Source organism: Eupeodes corollae, chromosome 2 (assembly GCF_945859685.1).
Source record: "Eupeodes corollae chromosome 2, idEupCoro1.1, whole genome shotgun sequence".
NCBI classification, from domain to species: domain Eukaryota; kingdom Metazoa; phylum Arthropoda; class Insecta; order Diptera; family Syrphidae; genus Eupeodes; species Eupeodes corollae.
This window is the reverse complement of record NC_079148.1, coordinates 319924-345087: the sequence shown is the minus strand read 5'-3', so window position 1 is coordinate 345087 and position 25164 is coordinate 319924. Positions and strand designations below refer to the sequence as shown.

At 30.9% G+C, this 25164-nt stretch overlaps 1 protein-coding gene across 4 annotated transcripts in view; it reads right to left on the bottom strand.

Annotated features, from left to right (window-relative positions):
• The window catches only part of LOC129948114 (histone acetyltransferase p300), a 32768-nt gene extending 32042 nt beyond the window's left edge, over nucleotides 1-726 (bottom strand). For all 4 annotated transcript variants that reach the window (XM_056058960.1, XM_056058962.1, XM_056058963.1 and 1 more), the window contains exon 1: nucleotides 466-726. The gene's annotated coding sequence lies outside the window, so the exon portion shown is untranslated. The remainder of the gene's footprint in view (nucleotides 1-465) is intronic.
• Between the last annotated feature and the right edge of the window lie 24438 nt (nucleotides 727-25164).

Genomic DNA, 25164 nt, shown 5'->3' with positions numbered 1-25164 from the left:
GCCGTGTATAGTTCTTTTTCGGTCAGTTTGCTATGGCACATACCACGTTAGAATAGATAAACCAGAGTTTTTGTTCGTTGCTCTTGCTCCAACTAGCGCTCCCGCTCCGCTCGCACACCAACACAGCCATCACACACTGCTATTTCTATATGCATTAACACACACGCAACATTACACTGCCTCAAATTCTATACAAGAGAAAAGAAAAGAAAGAAACCTAACGATGAACGTGAACGAAACGAACGAAGCGAGCGACAGCGAATATGTACGAGTACGAGCGACGAAACGACGAAGCGAATCGAGAAAAAATTGAATTGAATTTTTGTTGGACACACAGAGAAGAGGCGAAGTGAAGGCGAAAAAAAGAAAAAGAAAATCCAAAACCAAATATTTTTTTCTTTTAACACCGAAAAACTAATTAAAATGCAAAAACATAATCACTTTTTTTTGGATAATTTCATTTACCATAATTTAATCCATCGATTTAAATTGATAAGGAATTTTAATTATTTACAATTTTTGAGAGAAAATTTTTCACAAAATTTCTGCGATGAAGAAAATTCTGAGTAAAATTTTGTTCGATTCGACGACGAAGAACAACCGAGACTCCGATTTGTTCAAAATGGCGGACTTATATGTTGATGGCGAGAAAAAGTCGTCTTCGTCTGCCCGTCGTAGAGCGTAGAGCGTAGACACACCAACGGCAAAGCACAATCAAATGTGAGTGAAATGATGTTTGTGCACTCGTATAGTGTATATGTGAAAAACAAGGAACTACTCATACTTACTGGCTCTCGGCTCTCTATAACACATTTTCTGTGCTCTTTTGGTGGCCGTTGGATGGAGGCAAGGAATGTGGTTGACCTTTTCTTTTGCGTTCATTGAGTCGCACACATACAAAGTTTCCGCCATTATGTGAGACGTGAGAGTCAGTGCGAATTGTGAAAGGAGGACATGTGACGGGAATAGACATTTGATTGCTCGATTGATTGGCTCAGCATTCTGCCAGATGGCGCTTGTAAAGAATTAGGTTACTCTCACATTGGGGTCATTGTTATTTGATTTTTTTTTGTTTTAAAGTCATTTAATTATATACTAATATATAGTATTTTTTAGCTATGAAAATTCCATTTTATAAGAATTATTGTAGCGGACTTTTATTGATAAATTATAAGAGCTTAAACTTTCAGTATCCTTACATTTTAGTAAACCACTAAGTCATGAGGAACATGATTTTATTATACAAAATAAATTGTATTCTTCGTAATAGGACATGTTGGATTTAACGAATACAGAAATTGTGTATCATTAAAACAAATGTTCCTATCATCAAAATTGAACGTATTCAATGAAAAGAATAATAAAATAAAAGAACAGCTTCTCATTGAAAAATATTTTGTCATTTAAAAAAGTAAAAACGAAACTTCTATCTTGATTAAAATACATATTTTGAATAAGTTAAGAAAATCTATAACTTTTAATCGTTTTGTTGATACCTAACTTAACTTTTCTAAAGGCCATGTTTAATAAACTACTAAAATTGTTAGATTTCTTTCACTAGTTATTTTTGAAGATGATTGAAAAATTCTGTAATTTAAACAAATTTCATTGAAGTTTACTTGACTAATGAAGTTGTATACAATTTCAACACAAATCAGTTTTTCATTACTTGACAAAATAAAATCAACTTGTGAAGAAAGTGATTTCCGTTTTTTTCAAAAAAAAAACTTAAGCTATTTTCAATCCCGGAATATTTAATTTGTATTTAAATACAAATTCTGTTCGAACACTTTTTCGGATTGGTTTTAAAAAAAGTTATTACTGCTCATTTATTTACTTCAAAATCTCGAAACAAACTATTCAATGATGAAAATAATCATTGGAAAAGCATTTTCAATGAACAGGTAATTTTTTCAACTCAATTCTTGCTTAAAACTTAAGTAAAGTTTCTGCAAAAAGAAAAATGTCCGCTTTATCTGCAATTTTCAAAAGGTCAGAAATCACTCTTCTGCGTTTACCATACAACTTTCCTGGTTTTTCAGAATTACCACGGTCAACCGTCACAACATGAATACTTTAATCGGGTTAAATTTATAAGGGTATTGAGATTCTCTATAAATCAGAAAGAAAACGAATAGGTGGGCCAATAAACATACGAAATTTAATAAGCACTAGATCTAGTAATGTCAAAAGCTCTTATCAATCAAAATTAAATCTCACTTAAATATGTAACTGCACCCTAAATATTTTGCCATAATCTGGTTTTACACAGCGCATGTTTTTCCTTGCATCAATGAAGTGCGAAAGATAAAGGAATAAAAACAAATTTGTCTCGGATGATGAAAGTTTCTACAATTATTTTATTAAAAGTAGTAAGGTTGGATTTTGAGAATTTTTACGGCTTTTACGTTGATAATTCACTCTGTTCCCTAAGTCCAATTTAGGTCAAGAGTTTACAGATTTAATAAATTTAGTTTGAACACAAAAATTGCTTAAAAGAGTTTAACCGTCATTTCTGTTCAGCCAAGTGAGTTTAAAGAAAATGTTCTTTACTCAAAATGTCGAACATCTTTTTTCGTTTCCAAAAAATATGACCAAATGGATTTAAAAATGATCATTTGACCAAGTGAAAAATAAAGACCAAATTTGGACACAAATGACCAATGTGGCAATCGTGGGTTGGGTACATCGAGCGAACAACGAGAGTAGAAATGAAAGATATCTTGCATCACCGAACGACACTTCAAAATAAAATAGCCATTTGATGCGCATTAAATACATGCGCTGTGAAATACCGTACTAATAGTCAGGTTGAGGGCCAATGTCCAGTTAAATTTTATTGTTGAAAAAGTTAACATTAAATATATCTCCACAGTTTGAACTGTCATTCTGATATCACTCAGGAAAAAAATATTTGTAATGTGGTAATGTTTTATAAAGAAGTTGTTGGTTTCATAAATGTCCACAGTTTTAGAAATAACTGAAAAACCTAATTTTAAAATTGGACTACAGCACTGAAGGAGCTACTGATCAAAGCAGCTAAAACACTTGTGAACATAATTGATTCCATCACATCTTCCAAGATATTTATGTCTTCAATAATTGGATAGTCTGAGTCCATTTCCAAACTTAATTTTGTTCAAATAAATATTTTTATTTTATTTAGTTTTACACACATATAATCTTACTTTTGTATATAAATCATTTGTTTAGCTCTATCATCATGGATTTTTAAGGACACTTAGAACATACTAAGATTTTTTTTCAAATTAAGTTGGTATTTAGAGTAGTTCTACATCGCTTAGAACATTTGCCAATCAATCAAATATGCATCTTAGCATATTATTCAAAGATTTCTGATAGTGTGATCTCCCCTTACAACTTGGCATTACAAAATTTGTATTGTTGTCCCTGTCATCACTATTACATAATGAGTGTCATCGTTTTCCAATAAATAATAATATTCATTATTTTTTTCTTACCAAGTTAAATCATTTGTTTAGCTCTATCATCATGGATTTTTAAGGACACTTAGAACATACTAAGATTTTTTTTCAAATTAAGTTGGTATTTAGAGTAGTTCTACATCGCTTAGAACATTTGCCAATCAATCAAATATGCATCTTAGCATATTATTCAAAGATTTCTGATAGTGTGATCTCCCCTTACAACTTGGTATTACCAAATTTGTATTGTTGTCCCTGTCATCACTATTACATAATGAGTGTCATCGTTTTCCAATAAATAATAATATTCTTTATTTTTTTCTTACCAAGTTATTTTCTTTTTACTCCAAGAAAATTTCACCTATTTTAATTTAAGATAAAATCGCCAAAACATGAGGATGAATATTGACGTTTAGTCAAATTGACTTTTTTCACGTATTTCAATTCGACTTCTTTGTCTGACAAAATCGACTCAAACTCAATAAACATTAAAAGGGTTTGAAACTAGTTTCAGTATCTTATGTAAACGTGGTACTTGCTCTGGAGTATTGGAAAAAGGGCTCGTTTGGCAGAATGTTTTTTTCCTGAACACACCTATGAAACTAAAGGCCGCTTTCATAAATTGGGTTCAGTTGTACAGGAATAAATAAAGTAACCCGTAAATTAAAAAACTTTAATGGAATTCTTTGTAATTCATTAAATATCTTTGTTCCAAATTAATGCAGTACCTCGACTTATTTTTCTGTGCAAAAATGACAGGAAGCTAGCTTATAAAATACGTCAATGATTTGACATTAAAAAGTGAACATTTGTTTAAAAGAACCACTTCATGGAACATATCCCTGAAATCTTATTTTCCTGAACGTGCCTACTAATTGTCATTGCCATGTCGTGTTGACGTGGGACGAGCAGGAATAGAAAGATGGATACTCGCTTTTCTAGGAATTATGGAATAATCTCAAAGTTGTCCTTGGCTCGGAATCAACTTAGAGGTTTTGCAGAAAATAAAATAAACATTTTTGTTCTCTAAATTAATTTCTACTCCAGAAATGGCAACGTCATCGCAATCGCACCTTTTTTGTATACGTTTTTATCGACCACTCGCAAGTTGGAATTGACTTGACTATGGAGGGAATTGTTGAAGCTGAATAGATGCATACCGAATAGATGCCGATAAAAAATACTTACTGAACTCTACATCTTCAGTGGGTTTTTCTAGTTAGTGAAAGGCTCAAGCGTAGCTCAAGCAAAAGTAGTTCCCAAGGCAATAACCATCAGCACTAAATAAAAAGAAAGGATGACCATGTGATCACCCTAGAGAGGGAACATTGAAGTTGTAGAAATGCAGAATGAGCAAAGCGTTAAGCTGCTGTCCTAGAACTTGAATTCTTAAAGTGTAAAGCACATAATCTTTTAACACTCGTGAAGTTTTGCCTTTGATGGGTAAAGACAAGTACTTTATAAAGAAAAATATATCAAGGAGGAAAACCGAAGGTTACAAACTCTTAGGATTCGCAGCCCCAATAAAGTAATATTAATCAATATAGTAGTACTACGCATACCTTTATAAATTACCATAGCTTTAATTTAGGGAAGGCACAACACAACGGATGAATTTATTTGCATACTTAGAAAATTGTTGCATCTAAAAATAATGATAATCAATTATCTTTTATTTAAAAATTATTTCGTTGACTTACGTTGACCAGTCATGTTGATTAATTTGTTTGTATTTAAATTTTACAGCTTTTGTTTATTATTATAGACTAATTTTAAAGGTGATGGCGGTTCACTTTGAAAGTCAGTTCGCTTCCCTCATTGGGAAAATCTTTCTTTCTGGATGTACGTTTTCTTCCTACAACCATAAGTTCAATTTAAACGATACTACCACAATTTATCAATTTACAACAATGAAGAATGAAAGAAAAATAAATGGGCATACGTTTCGCACTTAAAAAATACATAGTAGTAAAGATTGGCAATTTTTATTTGAATTTTTTACCATTCTAAAAGATTTCTGTATTCTTGGAGAATATCTTGTAGATGCAGTTAAACTCCTCATTTTTTAAACACGATATCAAATATCTGTATCCGATGGAACTTCTTAAGCAATAAAAGCCGGATAAGTTCCTTAATTAATAGGTACCTATGTCGCACATGTACTTATCTTTAAATTTAAAAAAAAATTAGTTAATGCTAGATAAACATTACAAACAAAAATTGCTTAATTTTTAAAATGAAATTGTCATTATTTATCTAGGTATTACAAATTTAATCAAATTGCTTCAATTTGACGCTTGACCCCTATAAAAGTCTGTAACTTAGCACTCGATTTGCGGTACTTGCGTTTTTATTTTACAATCTTGTGCTCTATTGTATGATCGTTCAAGTTCAGCAAGTACTCAGAAAACCTTTTGTTTTCTACTTCTTGGCAAATAACCGTTATAAAGAAAACTACTAAATACAATTTCTGCCAAAACAGGTTTTTTTTTTAAATTAGTAGCAGGATAATTCAAAAAGATCTCAACTGATTTTAATAAAAATGTGTTTACGTCTACTGTATAGTATTAGCTTCTAGTTAAACCTCTAATATTGCAGAACACAAATTTAAAAATTAATTCTTTTTAACAAAAAACGATTTTTTGAGCGAGAGGCACTATTTCTTAGATTCATTTTAGAATCTAAGATGATTTCATTTTGCTCAACAAAATGTAAAAACGGAAAAAGTTTCAAAACTATTTGTGTGAATAAGGGTTCAAGAGTCAAAAGAAGAAGTCACAATTCTTCAAATATCTCATATTTTTGTTAAACAATTATAGTTTTTCCTATAGACTGACTAATAACATATGTTTCTATTTTTATACGAGTGAACTTATATATGTTGTCCGGCTGCAAGTACAGCAGTGCTTTAACTCCCCCTGAAGCATAGGGCCAGCAACACCTTTCCGATTCACCGCAACTGACCTCAGCTGTGGCTAGCGTTACCACTTTACTTCAATTGAAGTAGATCTACTTCTTTTTTTTTCAAATAAATTAAAAATCTACTTCCTACTTCGCACCACTATCAAAATATTGAAATCTACTTCATTTTTAATATCTGGGTTTCTACCTACTTCAATTTTAATAAAAATATACTGAATCTACTCCTTTTTTCTCTCACTCTTGTATGTAATCTTAAAACTTTCTAGAGAATTAAAAATCGCTTGAGTATTTGCATTTTGCATTCGCAGTGAAGTTACGTTTATCTAATGTATTCTAGTGTAACCCTTTTGTCATTTTCGACATACATGAAGGGACCTAGAAGGACCATTATAATAATTTCCAGTCAAAAGGACTGTCTTGGCCGTATTTCAATAACAACGACATGATTTTAGAAAATAATGCCCTAATTCTCATCATTTCAATAGACGAAAATTATTTATTGTTTTTGTTTCGTTTTCAAACAATCCTTAACGACGTTTTCAAAGCTTATCGATCTCTCAATAACAAATTGACAAAGTTTTAATTTGTTAATATCTTTATCTATCATACATATGTATGCCTGTATGGCAAGTTTTGCATTCGTAAAGAAATTCGAATTCGAGATTTTAATCAAACATGACATTACGATGGTAGAGAAGACAAAAAAGTGGGTCCCCCTATTTTTTCAAACTAAAAATAACTGTAGTTTCAATACAAATTTGTACGATCAAAATCGATAATTCGATTTTTTTCAAAAACAAACCGATAGATTTTTTTAAAATTCTTGCTTAAATTTGTGTTCTTAGTTTAGCTTTTTTCAATATAAAAATATTTTTGTATTGCTCCACAAGGCTACTCCAGTAAGAATCATTATTTCGTTTTTAAGTTTTCTCAAAATCTAAACTATTATTTTCTGACAAAATGACATTGTTTTTATTTTTAATTTAAATACAAATATTATTTTTTTCGAAATTTGATTTCTTGAAAATGGGGTATCATTTTTTACAAAATTGAAATGATAGTCGTCTAATAATAAGTTCAAAATTATACCTACACCAAAAATATTTTGAAACTAAAATTCCAAAACGATTTTCAAACACAAATTTAAAAAAAAAATTATTTTTTCTTGAGAAATCAAATGGCATTTACATTTTTGAAAACAAACTTTTTTGCATGTATGTAGTGTACATTTTAATTCAATACAGGAAATAGTTTTAAACAGAAATTTTTGAATACATGAGCGAGTTCATGCGAACCAGTCGTGCATTTTATTTGTTTCTGTTTGTTAATGTTATTTGTTTTAAGTTGTGCTCTAGTCTTATTTTGGGTTTGATTTTTTGTTTTCAATATGCAAAGATATTTTCAAGTTGTCCAAAAACAAAGATAAAAGGTTTGGTGATGTACTGAAATTGTATTACGATTACAATATCTATTTCTTGAAGAACTCGTCCTTTGCAATCAAAACATCCTAAATTCATTTGATGTAACCAACACGATCCCAATCTTTGTTTAAGATTTAATTTAGGAAACGTTACATTAACATATTGAATATATATAAAATGAAGTCTTAAATAATAATTTTTTTTGTAATTTTTTTATTGAAATAATGTAATTTAAAAATATGTAGAATAATATGACAAAAGCTAATTTTTGAAATCAAATCTACTTCCATTTTTCTCAATCTACTTTACTTTTTTCTTAAAATCTACTTCCACTTTTTTTGTGAGAAGTGGTAGCGCTAGTGTGGCCACGATTGAATACCTTGAGACCAAACCTTCTTCAAAACTGATGACCTCTATTACCCTGGGGATTCCATTGTACGGATTGTTTTGGTATATTGTCGTCAGGTTTCCTTAGTGTATGGCCTATCCAACGCCATTTCCGTTGCATGATGTCTACATTTTTTTTCTGTTCGGTCCTATTCCACAGCGTTAACAACGGTTAACGAAAGCTTGTAGTCTGCTCGAGATGTTGACTGATCATTTCCGTGTTACAGAAGCATATAACAGCACTGATTTGACTGACGTTGGATTCGAAGAGTTTCAACTTAGTGCGTAGCGCTATTTTCCTAGATTTCCACACAGGAGAGAGGATTCCAAATGCACTACGGGCTTTGTTTATTTTACTGTTAACATCCATGTAAGTTCCGCTATCCAGAGCTATTAAACTTCCCTGCTTAGAATAACTTGTGTGCTTTGGCCCGTGGTCATTACTTTGGTCTTATTTGTGTGAGAGGTGAACTCTCCATTCAGCGAATGACACATCTTATTTAAGACTGCCTTGTTGTTTGCCATGAAACATATTATATCGTCAGTATAATCTATGTGGCTTAGCTTGTCAAGCAGACTCTATTAGATACCGCGTCTTTCATTTGTACCCACCGTGGTAGTCATCACATCGTCAATCGCCAGCAAAAACAGAATTGGTGATAAGACATCTCCTGGTCTCATTCCTTGACACACATTCAAGGAGGTGGAAAGCTGTCCATTGTGCAAAACAAAACACCTTGTGTTGTTGTACGATTCTTTAAGCGCGTGAACTTGACTCAACAAAATTTATTTTTTGGAAATCCAATCATTCTATTGAATTTTTATAAAAATCTTCATTAAGTTTTTAATTTTACAAATGAAAGATTGTTTCAATTCGATATAACCTAATGTTAAACTATTTTTCAACTTTTCTATTTAGCCAGCAGTAAAGGTTACAAAACTGCGATTAAAATGAATTAAATCCAAATTTGTAAATTGACTTAGGTTAATTTACCCTATGGCTCGCGAGTTATGAATCTTCATAAATATATATATATACAATATCAATGTAATCATAACCTTTACTTAATGTTCATTATAAATAATATTATATTTCATTTAAATTTGATTGTCAGCACATAGTTGCTTTATTTTGAATTTGTAAACTAAAACCATTTAAATTCAGGTGTGAGAAGCCTTCTGCATTTCCGTTCTCACACCAAATAATAAATATGTATCTATAGTTTGTTCTCATTGTGAAGGTTATGAATTAAAAATCTTGTGCATTTGATTTTTGGACGTCGACAAATAAAGTTGTTTATTTTTTTAAAAAAAAACTTTCGTTGTTAACTTAATTGGCGCAGTCGTGCGGATTTCTTTTTTTCACAAAAAAAACACAACGGTTTATTGTGTAAAACAATACAGTTAATCGTGTTGAATAAAATAGAAAAACACAACGGTTTATTGTGTAAAATCAAAAACACTACTGTTAATAATGAATAATAAAATACGAAAATCACAACGGTTTATTGTGTAAAATCAAAAAAAAAAAAAAAAAATAAAAAAAAAACAGTACTGTTAATAGTGAATAATAAAATAAGAAAATCACAACGGTTTATTGTGGATACTAAAAACAAAAAAAACACCGGTTAACTGTGAATACTGTGAAAAAGACACAAAGAACTTACGCAACAACAGAAGTACAACACCTTCATCAAACCAGGAACCTGCTACAGCAAAGAAGAACTTTACCAGACCGAAATTCAGGATAGGAAACAATGTTCTACTGGATTGTTTTAATGTGAGTTCTGTATTGATGAATATTGTTCATTTCCTTAATCAAATTGCCTTTCTAATTAGATATAAATAATAAAATAAATTAATTTAAGCCTAGAAAAAAAAAAATATATTATAAAGTTGGTTCTAAATAATTCTAAATAATAATTAAGAAAAAAAAAAAAAAGTAGTAATATTAATAATAATATATATATTTTTTTTAACATATGCCTAAAGATAAACAAAGTCGTGTATCTAATACAGCTCCCTACGAATCCAAAATAATTTTGGAAGAAAATCATATTAGCACAGAAACTGAAAACCTTCCAAATCTTTCTGCTAGTAACTCAACAATGTCTAACCCAACGATCCCAACAATCCCAACGGCTCCAGACGTAAACGCTATATTTCAAAGTCTCCGTATTCCGGACGCTATAAAAGACCTACCACTCTATGATGGTAACCCGAGGTCATTGTATGACTTCATTAAAAACGTAGAGGAAATATTAGTTTTATTACCACAAATAGATGGTACACCGTATGCGAATGTTATTTTACGAGCTGTCCGAAACAAAATTGTGGGAGATGCCAATGAAGTACTAAACATGTATGGCACCCCAACAAACTGGGATACTATAAAAGCTAATCTCATTCTACACTACGCAGACAAGAGAAATGAAACATCTCTGATAAGAGACCTTCACGGTCTTAGACAAACAACAGAAACTATTGAACAATTTTACGCGAAAGTAATAGAATTACTGTCCACAATAGTAAACCATGTTCAAATTCATGAAAAATTACCATCAGTTGTTACAGCCAAAAAATCTCTCTTTACGGATATGTGTCTAAATACCTTCCTAATCGGATTGAAAGAACCATTAGGTTCAACAATTCGTGCAATGAAGCCCAAAACGCTTACAGAAGCCTTTAATTATTGTGTTCAAGAACAAAATATGTTTTATATGAAATATTCCACAACTCAAAACAAATTTCCTTCTCAAAATATGAACAACCAAAATGTTTCTCTGATTAAACCTTCACCGAGTTCTAATTTGTTATTTTCCAGACCTAATAAATCAATCCAACCTAATTTTAATAATTCTTCCCCACAACATCTTTTTAAAAACCTTCAATACAACCAATTACCACAATATAGACCAATTCAACAGAGTGCTCCAAGATTACAATATCCAGCGCAACAACAATTTAATAATAGATTTTCTGTTCCATCAAATAATATGCTTACTTCCAAACCATTTAACCAATTGCACTATAATTCTACTCCTAGACCAAACTTCAATTTCAATAAGCCACAAATTAATTCTACACCAATGGAAGTTGCAAGCGGCCAAGCTAGAACGCTTCCAACTCCCGTACAAAATCATCCCTATCAAAGAAATTTTTCTCAGCCAGTACCTAGATATTCAATAAAAGAAGTACATAACATTGATTATGACCCAGAAACAAATAATGACTACGATTATTATCAAAATTCCAATGACTCTACTAATTATGAACCAAATTTAGATTATTATGTTGAACAATATGAAGATAATATTAGTTATCAATACGACATATCAAATCAGGAAATTAAGTCAGAAAACAAAAATGAAATTGATGATTCAAATTTTCACATAAAAGCCTCGGAAAACAATACGGTTTCTTAGAATTAAATAATCATGGAAATAACCAATTACCATATATTAATATAGCTTCACCCTACGGTAAACATTTAAAATTCTTAATAGACACCGGTGCTTGTGCAAATTTTATTAACCCAGAATATACAAACCCTCAATATCATGAAAACATAGAAGACGTTACTATCAAGACAGTTTTAAATACCCATACACTAAACAAAAAAATTACCTTTGATGCATTCCCTGAATTCAATTGCAAAGAACCTATAACATTTCTCCTTTTTAAGTTTCATAACTATTTTGATGGATTGATAGGTTTAGAAACTCTCAAAAAAACTTAATGCAACTATTGACTTACCTAATAAAAAACTTAAAACTGAATACGCAATTCTGCCCTTGTTATTCAAACCAAACTTAATGTCTAAAATATACAATATTCCAGCAAATTGTAGAATGATAGCAAAACTACCTGTAGATTACAAAGATGGTGATATATACATAAAACCGACTAAAATTAATAATTATTTAGAAATACCTGAAGGCATCTACCAGTCAAAAAACTGGTATAGTGATATTGAAGTACATAATATTTCAAACACTGAACAAAAGTTTTTTTTGGAACAACCTATTACAGTAGAAAATTTTCAACAGTTCATAGAAATAAACAATGTCAATATTTGCCCTTTTAACGAACAAATTCAAAATATATCATCCGAAATTGATATTACCAAACTAATTCGATCAGAACATCTCAATACTGAAGAACAAAAATCAATTTTTAAATTGTGCAGGAAATATGATGATGTTTTCTTTCTTGAAGGTGAAAAATTGTCCTTCTCAAATACAATTAAACATCGTATTCAAACATCAGACAATATACCGATTTATACAAGATCGTACCGGTATCCAGAAGTGCACAAACAGGAGATAAAATCACAAATCGAAAAACTTTTAAAGCAAGGAATAATAAGACCTAGCTTTTCTCCTTGGAGTAGTCCTATTTGGATTGTTCCAAAGAAACGTGATGCCTCTGGCATACAGAAATGGCGGCTTGTAGTAGACTACCGTAAACTAAACGATAAAACTATAGGCGATCGTTACCCTCTACCGAACATAACAGAAATATTAGATAAACTTGGAAAATCTATGTACTTTTCCACACTTGATCTTGCATCTGAGTTTCACCAGATTGAAGTAGATCCTAGGGATATAGAAAAGACCGCTTTTACTGTTGATCATGGACATTACGAGTATATTCGAATGCCCTTCGGGCTCAAAAATGCCCCATCAACATTTCAAAGAATAATGGATAATATTCTGCGTGAATTAATAGGTAAAGTATGTCTTGTGTATATGGACGATATAATCGTTTATTCAACGTCCTTACAAGAACATATGGAAAACTTAGAAATGGTTTTTTCAAAATTACGATCGGCTAACCTTAAAATTCAATTGGATAAATCAGAATTCCTACGCAAAGAAGTAGAATTTCTTGGTCACTTAGTGACATCTGAAGGTGTGAAACCGAATCCTAATAAGATCCATGCAATTAAAAATTATCCAATCCCATCAACTCAAACTGAAATTAAATCCTTTTTGGGGTTGCTTGGATACTACCGAAAATTTATAAAAGATTTTGCAAATCTTACAAAGCCTTTAACAGAATGCTTAAAAAAGGGAAATAAGATAGTTCTTAACGAACGATATATAAAATGTTTCAATCATTGCAAGGACATTCTAAGTAATGATCCTTTATTACAATATCCCGACTTTACTAAAGAATTTAATTTAACAACTGACACTAGTAATGTCGCCATAGGAGGAGTACTTAGTCAAGGCCCAATAGGATCTGATAGACCAGTTTGCTACGCTTCAAGAACACTCACGAGTTCGGAACAAAATTACAGTACAATCGAAAAAGAGCTTCTAGCTATTGTCTGGTCGACAAAATATTTCCGACCCTATTTATTTGGTCGTAAATTTAAAATCATAACGGACCATAAGCCTCTTAATTGGTTGTTTTCCCTTAAAGAACCCAATTCAAAACTTGTAAGATGGCGTTTGAAATTAGAGGAATTCGACTATGAGATTATGTATAAAAAAGGTAAAGCAAACACAAATGCTGATGCCTTAAGTCGGATAGAAATTCATTTTAACGAATCTAATGGCTCGAACTCTATTTTACAAGCCTCAAATGTATCTGTTCAAAATAATGCAAGTTTATCAGAAAATAATTCTAATATATCAACTGTTCATTCTGCTTCTGAAAATCTAAACGATGGTATATACATCTCTGAAAGACCACTTAATGAGTTTACTGAACAATTAGTTTTGAACAAAACTAACTGTGTAGTGAAACCAAACATGGTTTATAATGTTCTTTTTGAGACCAAACATAGACGCATTTTAAGACAACCTGACCTAGACAAAGAATCTGTTATAATTTCAATCTTAAAAGAATATCTCAACCCTAAAAGACTAACAGCTGTTTATACTGACAATGATACATTCAGACTAGTGCAGCATGTATTTTCAAAATATTTTGCAAGTAATAAAATATTTAAACTTATTAGGTGTACAGAAAAATTAAACGATGTTACGAATTCCGACCAACAAGATGAAATCATAAATAAATACCATGAAGATAGTAATCATCGTGGCATCAATGAAACTTTTAACCATCTCCGAAGAACTTATTACTTTCCCAAAATGAAAGAAAAAATAACCAAAACAATTAATAATTGCGAAAAGTGTAAACTTCTTAAATACGACAGACATCCACCAAAAATTCAATACGAACATTCAGAAATACCTAATAAACCCATGGATATTTTACATATTGATGTTTACAGCATTCATAACGTACAAATTTTAACCATTTTAGACAAATTTTCGAAATTTGCTTCTGCTTTTATTCTTACTGCACGTGACAGTATGTGTATATCCAGTTCATTAAGACAGTTCTTTTCGCAACACGGTACACCAAAGAAAATAGTGTGTGACTCAGCTGCTGAATTTAAATCTAATCTATTCAAAGATTTCTGCACACAATACGATATAAACTTACACATAACGACACCTCAAAATTCTACTGGTAACTCACCGGTCGAACGTTTCCATTCAACTTTGACCGAAATATATCGAATTATTTACGATAAAAACAACAAACAGATTCCGACTGACATATTAAATGAAGCACTAATAACCTACAACAACTGCATACATACTGTGACAAACCTAACACCATTTGAACTAATGACGGGAAGGACACATAAATTCAAGCAATTAACACGTGATGATTCGGAACATGATTATATTAACAAACTAAAAACTTATCAAGACCAATTGTATAGAGATATTAAAAACAAAATCCAAACCCACAATAAATTAAACATAGATAAAATTAATAAAAATAGGGAAACTCCACCTTTATTCCATAAGGATGATATAATCTTCGAACGGAATAACAGAAGGAATAAAATGGCTCACAGAGCGAAAAAACTTACAGTAATCAAAGACAATAAAATAACAGTACTAACCAAAAACAATAGAAAAGCTCACAAAAATAAATTACTAAAAAAAACGAAAATTTCAGGGTAACCCAAGCCATGAGTCAACGCATGGACATACAAGATCTATCCAAGAGTCAAGGCATCCTTCCCATGAAATTAGGTCCGAGTCGAGTGATTGAATCTAACATAAAAATCATCCATATCGTAAATTTAACCGCCTATGAAGAAAATATTAACAACATTAAGAAATCTGTAGAGTTCATTAATAAAAATACAAACCTAGGATTAATGAAAGATGTCACTAATCTCAAATTTAAAGAACTACAAACAAAATTGTTGTCTTTACTTCCCCGATACCGGAAAAGGAGAGGATTAATCAACGGACTAGGTTCCTTGATCAAAACAATTACAGGCAACATGGACAATAATGACGCAGAACAAATAAATAAAGACATACAAAATTTAAAACTCAACGAACATGACATGAATAAAGAATTAAACAGACAAGTACAAATCAATGACAAAATGATCCAAAGATTTGCAAACATAACCAATCACATTAATGCACAGCAAAAAGATTTAGAAGAGTATTTGAGCAAGTATCAATTAGTAATCTCTCAAAAAATTCGAACCGATGAAGACAAATTTCAATACATGCAATATATATATCAGATTAATTATAATATTGAAATTCTTACAAGCCATTTGCAAGAAATAATTGAATCAATTAATTTGGCTAAAGTTAATATAATATCCAAACAAATTTTGAATCCTGGTGAGCTTGATCTGATACATGAACATATGAATTTACAAAATATTAAAATTTCTTCTGACGAACAACTTTATGAGTTTTTATCTCTACAAGCTTATTATAATAATACAAACATAATTTTCAGTATAAAACTACCTATCCTTCTCCCACAACCTTTCAACCTATACCATTTGATAAAACTCCCTATAAACGAAACTCTCAATATAAATTTAAATCAATCCTATGTAATTATGAATGAACATTTCATCCAATACATGAGCAAACCTTGTACATCCATTGAACATACGTTTTACTGCCCAAAAGAAGAGCTAAAGAACTTGACCTCTGAAAAATGCATACCAAAAATCATTCAAAACAAGGAAGCAACCTGTGACGTCATCGAAACCACCATCAACAGTAGTATCACCCAACCAGAAGAAGGATTCATACTATTAATTAATTCCCCGACCACGAAGATGACTTCAACATGTGGAATCGATGACAAATTTATCTCCGGAACCCTGCTTTTACATTATGAAGAATGTGAAATAAAAATTAACAATATTATCTACAAAAACAAATTAACTATGTTTTGGGATCAAATTAAAATTATTCCATCAATTTTTATAAAAATTAATAACTCTCTTCATTTAGACAAATTTAATAGCAGTACATTGGAAGCAACCAAAATAACCAACACCGAAGTTATCACTTTGACCAAAGATATGCCAGACCACCGACCAGAGTTTTTGATTTACATCATCATCATCTTTATCTTAACTGCAACCATACTATACCTTAAACGTCATAGAAACAATAATCCTGAAGAGTAAGCAATGGACCAAGAAGCTCCGAACGATAATGTTACATTATCATGGCCGTCACTTCATACTTAGGCGGGAGGAGTTATGAATCTTCATAAATATATATATATACAATATCAATGTAATCATAACCTTTACTTAATGTTCATTATAAATAATATTATATTTCATTTAAATTTGATTGTCAGCACATAGTTGCTTTATTTTGAATTTGTAAACTAAAACCATTTAAATTCAGGTGTGAGAAGCCTTCTGCATTTCCGTTCTCACACCAAATAATAAATATGTATCTATAGTTTGTTCTCATTGTGAAGGTTATGAATTAAAAATCTTGTGCATTTGATTTTTGGACGTCGACAAATAAAGTTGTTTATTTTTTTAAAAAAAAACTTTCGTTGTTAACTTAATTCGCGCTTCTCCTAGCGGCAGATTAATGAAATTAGGTTTCAAACACAATGACAGTTTCTCCTAGCGGCAAAATGCTTAATGGTTGTGGAACTGGCTAAATATTTAGCTAGCCCAGGTTTATGTACATGATACACCCATCTTAACAATATCTCTTATAAATATGCAACGGAAATTTTAATTTAGTTTTAAACCATAAAAGTTATTCGTTTCTTTTGAAAATACTCATTCTCCCATAGAATGGAGTTACATTATCCGCCAAAAGTTTGGATCCACATGAAAACAAAACAATGAAACAGCTTTCATTTTATTTTTGAAATATGCTAAAAAACAATGGGGTTTTGATTTGTTCTTTATCAGCTTCAAATAATGTTTTAAAGTCAGATAGGGCACATATATTGCAAAGAGAAGAAATGAAAATAAAAATCAGGGACTCATAGCTTTCTTATTTTATACTTTAACAACTCATCGCGTGAAGTCTTATCTGTCTTCAAGAAGATGTTTGTATAAGCCACAAAAATGAAAACCAACAATGTCCACTTCAGGTACATGTAGGGAACAATATTAAACAAGACTATTTTTCTGCTTATGTTTTATTGGTAACACTTGCCTTCTTACAATCAAATGTTTTGGACCAAATTTCCACTATCACATATTAAAAACACTATTCACTATTTTTAGTATTTTATTATTATTTAAAAGTTTTCAATAGTAAGGATTATTTTGTTTCAGTTTGTTTTTTATTAAATTAAGTTCTTTTTTAAAACTAGTTTTGAAATTTGATTTAACTTATTATTGCTTAAAGCATTTACTTTAATTAATTTTATTTATGTACGAATTTTTTCCTATATCCAAAGAATCTGGTCTTTTATGGCTCGTACAAATTTTCAAACAAAAGTGCATAATATAAAATAGTAAAAATATGCCTTAAAAATTAATTTTGAGACAACGAATATTTATTTTTTAATATGGAAGAAGCCAAGTTGTGAAATAAAATGTAGGGAAAATTTCATAAAAATCTATTGAGCCATTTTTGAGAAAATTCAAAATTTCAGTTTTTGACCAACAAATTTGTTTAAGGACTTCTGTAATTTTTGGTCTTAAGGAAAATGTGCCAATAATTAGCGCTCTACATACGAGGACAGACAGATGGACGGAAGGAATCGCTGGACCCACTTTTTCGAATTCTTTATTATCGTTATGTCATATTTGAATAAAATCCGAGTTCGAAATTTCTTACGAATACAACACCTCCCACATAGTTCCTATACGTCTCAAGTAAAATTCTCTAGACATAATCAAACGTCATGAAAACTTTGTTTGTCGCGTCATAAGTGGAAAATCTCGTTAGATATAGCTTCAGTCGCTAAAACAACAAACCTGACTTAGAGTTGTGTATAAGGAAAGGAGAAAGTAGACACTGAGAGACTGAAAGACAATCAATAGCCATTATTATTACAAGGAGGGTTCGAATGCGAAACGGAAAGGTCCGGATTTACATGTTATTTGAGTAGTTGTCGATCGTTTATAACTCGAGGTGAATATCAATTAATTACTTAGTTTCTTAAGTGAAGTTGTTTCAATCCTCTGCTAACTTCGTATATTTATAGAATCTCTGACTTTCATCCTATTTACATTTCAATTAAAATATTATGTCCATAATCTAATGTCTAATCTCTGTTCCTCAACACACAAAGCCGATTGATTGAATAGTGCGAGCACTAATTTTTTTGCATGTTCTTCGACATTAATTGCAAATAACTGCCACACCTCTCAAGAATGGCAATTAAATAAGCTTACCCCAAAATGATTCACTGTTACTTTATTTTTTAAAGACTCAAAAAATTTGGTTAATGTACAAAATCAGCTACTGCTGGTGCTGGTGCTGCTGAATGCTGATGCTGATGGTGATGTCTGAAGCAAGAGGCGGTGGCTTTTCATCGCACACAAAATGCTTCTACAAGATAATCCAGTCGATCATCAATGCTGACGTGATAATGACAGTAATTCATGTCAAGAAAGATGAAAAGCCAAAAAGGCAACAAAGCCTCGAAACGCCACATTATACATACTTAGGTGAGTTGCTGCATCAAGCAGCAGTATTGAGTATACGAGTATATGCTAAGTCATGCGGTTCAAAGCGGCCGCGGCCCGCTTCGGTAAATATTGTTTTGATATCAAAGGTAGATGGGTATAGTTCAATAAAATGCTGAAGTTCTTGGTTATGAATTAAACTGCTTCTGAAGTCATCCTATTTTCGAATATCGATCAGTAGGTGAGTTGTTAAAATCTGTTGGACTTCCTTTACACAAATGCGAGATATTTCTCGCTCGACTATTTGAAGAAATAAGAGACGTAAACTTGTGTTTCCTTTTGATATCCTTTTCGAAGAAGAAATCGTGGGAGCAAATTTTGGAAAACTGAATACACTGATTGGTGTGATGATGATTGCTATAGAATTTGAAACACAATCGTGATCTTTACCGGCCGATAGTGTCATCTTCATCATAAACTCCAATCCCAACCGGTAGCTAGGCGAATAATTTGTTCTTTTATGTCATTTGTAGGGAAAAGAATGCGATTCTGCACGCAATGTTCGTTTTTATGGTGCAATATTCGGCTTGATGTTTTGCGAACTTCTATAAGTGTATTGAATTGAACTCTTAGCAGGTACACCAGCAATAGCAGTACCCTTGTGACCCAGATCAAAGTCGGACTCAGCGGGAACCCTTGTGGCCATTTCGACACTTTTTCGCAGGCATATAAGATAGTTTATGTCATTTTTTTCGAAAACCCATTTATCAGGACATTCGAGCTGGTTTTCTTCTACGTATGTTATTTAAGACATGCGTACGAACGAACAAAAAAAGAATCCTATACCTAGTCCTTCATCAGGTTGAAAATTGGAAGATACGTTTGCAAGGCGGTTACGCTCAAAGGCGCTTTGGTTTGAAGAAAAAAGAAATTAAAAAAGAGGACAAGATAAAAAGGACATTATAGTTGTCAGAACAAGTGGCGGTCATGTTTATAGAAATTATTAGGAATTTTAGAACAAGTGTACAATGATAATCACGACGTTGATCTGTTCATCTGTGATGATTTGTGCGTGCTTGTGCGTCAACACTCTTTGCCATATTTGGTTGATAAGGACTTTGTAGGGTGCAGAATTTTGTTTTTCTGGGAAAAAAGAAAAAAAGGTTATGTAATGAAAATAAAAAGAAACTGTTTTCGCGTTGTTTTATACAAACAAAAAAACGCGGTGACCACACTTAGGTTTTTTATTTCATCTACATATATAGGCCAGTTTAAGCGTTTTTGCTAAGACTTTTTAAATTTTGACTAGTTTAAGAAAACTTTAAAACTTAGTTTTTAAAGCTGAAAGAGATACCAGAGTCTTCACTTTCATATACAAGATTTATTCTTATTTTTTATATAATTCAGTAACTAAATAATACGGACATTAGACCCTGGGTTAAATCCGATAGTTCTGATCTTTTGGAGAATTTTTAATGATTTTGGCCTAAATAACAATCCAAAGACTTCGAGAACTGCGCTGAATGTTAACTGACCAACAATCAGAAAAATCGGAAAATTCAAGTAATTTATTCGTTTATTGGTGATTTGAACCTAATTTCTACAACTTAAAGGCTACTAAATTAACTTTAAGTTTAAGCTATAAAGGTTTAAGGGCAGCAAATAAGTAACAGCATTGTAAAAGTTAGCTAAAATATAATTTAAAAAAAAGTGCAAGAATTCAAAGTAAAATAACAAAAACAACGAGTAGTACAACGATGGCACTAGAGCAAGGCAATAAAAGAAGGGTGTGGAGAGTGGATCTACCGTGTTATGCAAGAGAAGAACTCTTTTGGATAGATAAAGTCCAAGATTAGAAAACAACGGCAACACATGGATTATTGTGATATAATTCTTCTAAAAGCTAAACATAACTCAAGTCAACAAGTCGTTATACCCTCAAATTATAGGAAAATGTCTGAAACCTTTTTCGGACCATACATAGACAAATTTGATCGTCTTGTTTTTAAATGCGCTGTAGAGCGAGGAAAGTTGTTAAAAAAAACTTAAAGACAAAAAAGTTAGATATTTTGAACTTTAATACTTAAATACTTGAAACTTGGAACCCTACCCATTGCGATGAGATTTAAGAAGCGAGAAAAGATTTACGAATATGGTTTTCAATTTTTTATTTTTATTTTTAACTTCCCATATTTTGACATTTCTCGACGTTTCAATATCCCTAAAGCCGAAATAAAAGATTTATAGAAAGATGTCTGTGCGTGCGTGTGTACGTACGTTCGTACGTCCGTATGTTCGTACGTCCGTACGTTCGCGACGTTTTTTTCGTTGCCCATAACTAAAGAACTAGAAGGTATATCGACTTCAAATAAATTTGTTTATACAGATAAAAAGACAGAAAGATGTAGAAAGGGCTCTAAAGAAAATTGCGTATGCGGTTTTTTACCATATCAGTTTAAAAAATAGGTGAATATTTTGGTTAACTCTAAATATCTTACGAACCAAAAACGCCAAGACATTAATTAAATTTTATATTATATATTGTAACGTGATACCAAACAAGTACATTTTTTGAAAAAAAAATCCAACGGTTTTATTATAAATCAAAAAAACTGAACAAAAAAATTTGCCACCTCGAAAATTTTACTAATACAAATTGATTTTATCTCCAAAACAAGTTTGTGCCACGAAAAATGAAGTTTTAACATCTGTTAAAATTTTGAGAAAAATCGAATTCACAGTTTTTTTTATAAAAATTAAAAACCTAAAAAAAATTACTCAAAGTTAATAAAAATTGAATTTCGACTCAAATATCTCTTTAAACCTTTAAGATTAAAGCTTCCAACTAATGTTTACTTATAAGAAATATTGTTTTCAACATTCGGACAAATTTTGAAAAAATCGAATTGACAGTTTTCTTATAAAAAATAAAACTTAAAAGAAAATTTTACAAAAGTTGGTAAAAATTGATTATCGACTCAAATATCTTTTCAAAACCTTGAGACATTGGCCTTACTACTTTCATTTTTTTTTAAATATTGTTGTGAAAACTCAGTAAAATTTTGAGGAAAATCTATTTTCTTACAAAAAATAAAAAACTGACAAAAAATAATACTAAACTTAGTAAAAATTTACTTACGATTCAAAAAGCTTTTAAAAATTAAAAATACTGTCTTAAAACTCTTTTTATTTCACAGAATATATTGTTTTCGATATTGAGTATTTTTTTTTATAAAAATCAAGCAGTCCGGTTTTTTATAAAAAATAAAATCTACAAAAAATAGTACGCAAATTTGGTAAAAATTGATGTTCGGTTCTCGATATCTCTCAAATTAATTTTAATTATACAATTTGTTATTGTTTATATAAGAAATAAAAACAATTGTTAAAATTGGTAAAAAATTGTTTTCTACTAAAATTCTATTCAACAGAACTAGATTTTGAAACTAAACTATTTCAATATATGAAAAATATTCTTGGTGATTTTGAAAAGTTTAAGAATAACTGACAACTTTCTTAACCCAACACGAAAACCTAAACATTTTAAGCAAGACAAATCGACGGACGGGATGGGAAGTTATCAATGTGGGTAGCATTACTTTTTCATTTGGTTACAATAAATTTAAAAATTTAAATTAATTTATTGCTGCAGAACTTTACAAGACTTGTGTCCTACAAGTACAAGGAATATACATATTGAAAAACTCCGCCCTGGCTAGAAACGCAACATTTTTTAGAAAACAAATATTTTTCCTGGAGTATTAATAAATTATTCAAAATTAAATAGTCACATCGCAGACAAAAATGTAATGTTGACCCGTGTAATGTTTTTTATAGATTGTTTAAGAACAAATTTCATCAAATGTTTGCTACTTTTTTTTTGAAAAAAAGTTTAAACATATTTTTTAATTGGAAACAACTTAAAGTACTTTTATATGGTCAATTAATCGATGAGATACTAGCAGTGTTACCACTGGGATTTTTGAAAGGGTCGCAAAAAAAGGTCAAATGGAAAAAAAGTCGCATTTAGATTTTTTTCTAATACATACCTAAATCAAACAAAATCTGTATAAATTGCAAAAAAGAGTCGTTTTTTAGTTTTCTATTAGGTATACCTTCTTAATAAAAATAAATTCTTATGGTAGTATTCAATACATTCGATTTATATCATACACGTTGCTTTTTTTTAATAAATACGTTAAAGGATATATGTATATATATGTACACATTAATAATAGTCAATTCAGTTGATTTAAGCTATATTAACCTAAGTTTTAAAGTTAAACTAAAAAAACTTAATTCATATTCTATTCAGCTTTTTTGAAATTTTTAAAATAGGAGTCATTATGACATTATTTTTGTGTGATTATTTACGGCAGCTTTTTTAAAATAGGAGTCATTATGACATTATTTTTGTGTGATTATTTACGGCAGCTTTTTATAAGCTCCTCAGAAGGTTTCCATTCATCAAGAGTTTGTTTTTCTAAAATATTCGCTGCAGAGAGCATTGCATTATAAGTTTCCACACACAGGCGGTCGTTAATCTATTTTTTAGAATTGTTAACCTAGAAAAAACAATTTCGGCACACGCACTGCTGTGTGAAATGAAAAAATATTTTTTACAAAGGAGTATAAGTTGGAATAAACATATTCTCCGAGAGGGTTTTTAATTGCCCCGATCTTATGCCAAAACTCCTCCAAATTTGACAGTTCCAAAAAACTTTCATAATTCTTTTCATGAATTTTGAATTCTAAAAGCTTTTTCAGGTTGAATTATAAGGTGTTGATAATCTGATACTAGATCATTATAATTAAACTCTTCGCCTAGTTTGATTACTTAAGGATCCAAGTGCCTTAAAACCGAAAACTTCCTATCATTAATATAAACCTTGAAATAATTTGCCCACAAATTATTTGGTAATAAATAAGAATTTTGCTTTTTATGTTTTCAATATCCAAAATATGGAAATAGCTCTTGTTATATATGTTTTCGCTTCATTCTATGTAAATATCACTTACAATTTTTATATTTCTTGGGTCTATAAAATTAGTTTCATCAATTTTAGTGCGAATTATATATTCTTTTGTTACATTACATTACAATTTTTGTACATCATAATCAAAATGTCTTCAAATGAAATGGTTTAGCGAATAATTTGAGAGGATTCACTCTGTGACTGTTTATTTAAATTATTCATTATTGATAAAACATACTTTAAAAACTTCAAATAAATTATGTTTGTGATATAAGGATTTTCTAAGATGGCCGAAATTTTTGATATAAGGTTTGATGACTTTTCTTTAATCTTTGCCCTCACAAAGTAATGCTGCAGAACTACCCACTGCTCAACCATTCGAGAAGCAACAGTCTCATATGAAAGCCACATTGTAAGGCTGAGTTTAAGAAGCTTGTGTTCTGGTACATCAAAAATAGCTTGAAGATCCTTAAAATCACCTAACCGCTTAGCAATTAATACTCCACATTGTTAGGAAGGGCTGTTAAAGATGCTTAATTTATTAAATCGATGGTGACTTACACAACCGATGTGTAAAAGAATTAGAAATAGGCTATAAAACCATTTTTTTTTACCAGTCATTGCAGCCCATTGTCTGATGCAAATCCCATGAAATTTTTCAGGGATTTTTTTCGTCACTTAGGGTTTCCAAGATTTGATTGCAAATGCCCTCTGCTTGGTGGTTTGACTAATAGGAAGAAGTAGTCATTTGTCTTTCTATTTTGCTCGGCAAATAGTCGAACCACCATAATCAAACATTTTTCACATGACACGTCAGTGGTTTCGTCGATTATTAAACTGAAAAAGTCCTGGCTCATCTTTTTTGCAATCATTTCGGTGGCCATTCTTCCCAAGAAAAATGTTATGTCGCGCGCTTTAGTTCTGCCACATATAACCTTCAAAATTATATTAAAATTAGTATTTAGTAAAGGTAACGTGTACTTATCTAGTAAAGGCCGAGTGTATTTTTAAACAAAAATTAACCTCCTTATAATGGGCTCGCTGTAATTAGAAATACTGTACTTGAAACTGTTTAAAAACAAGAACCT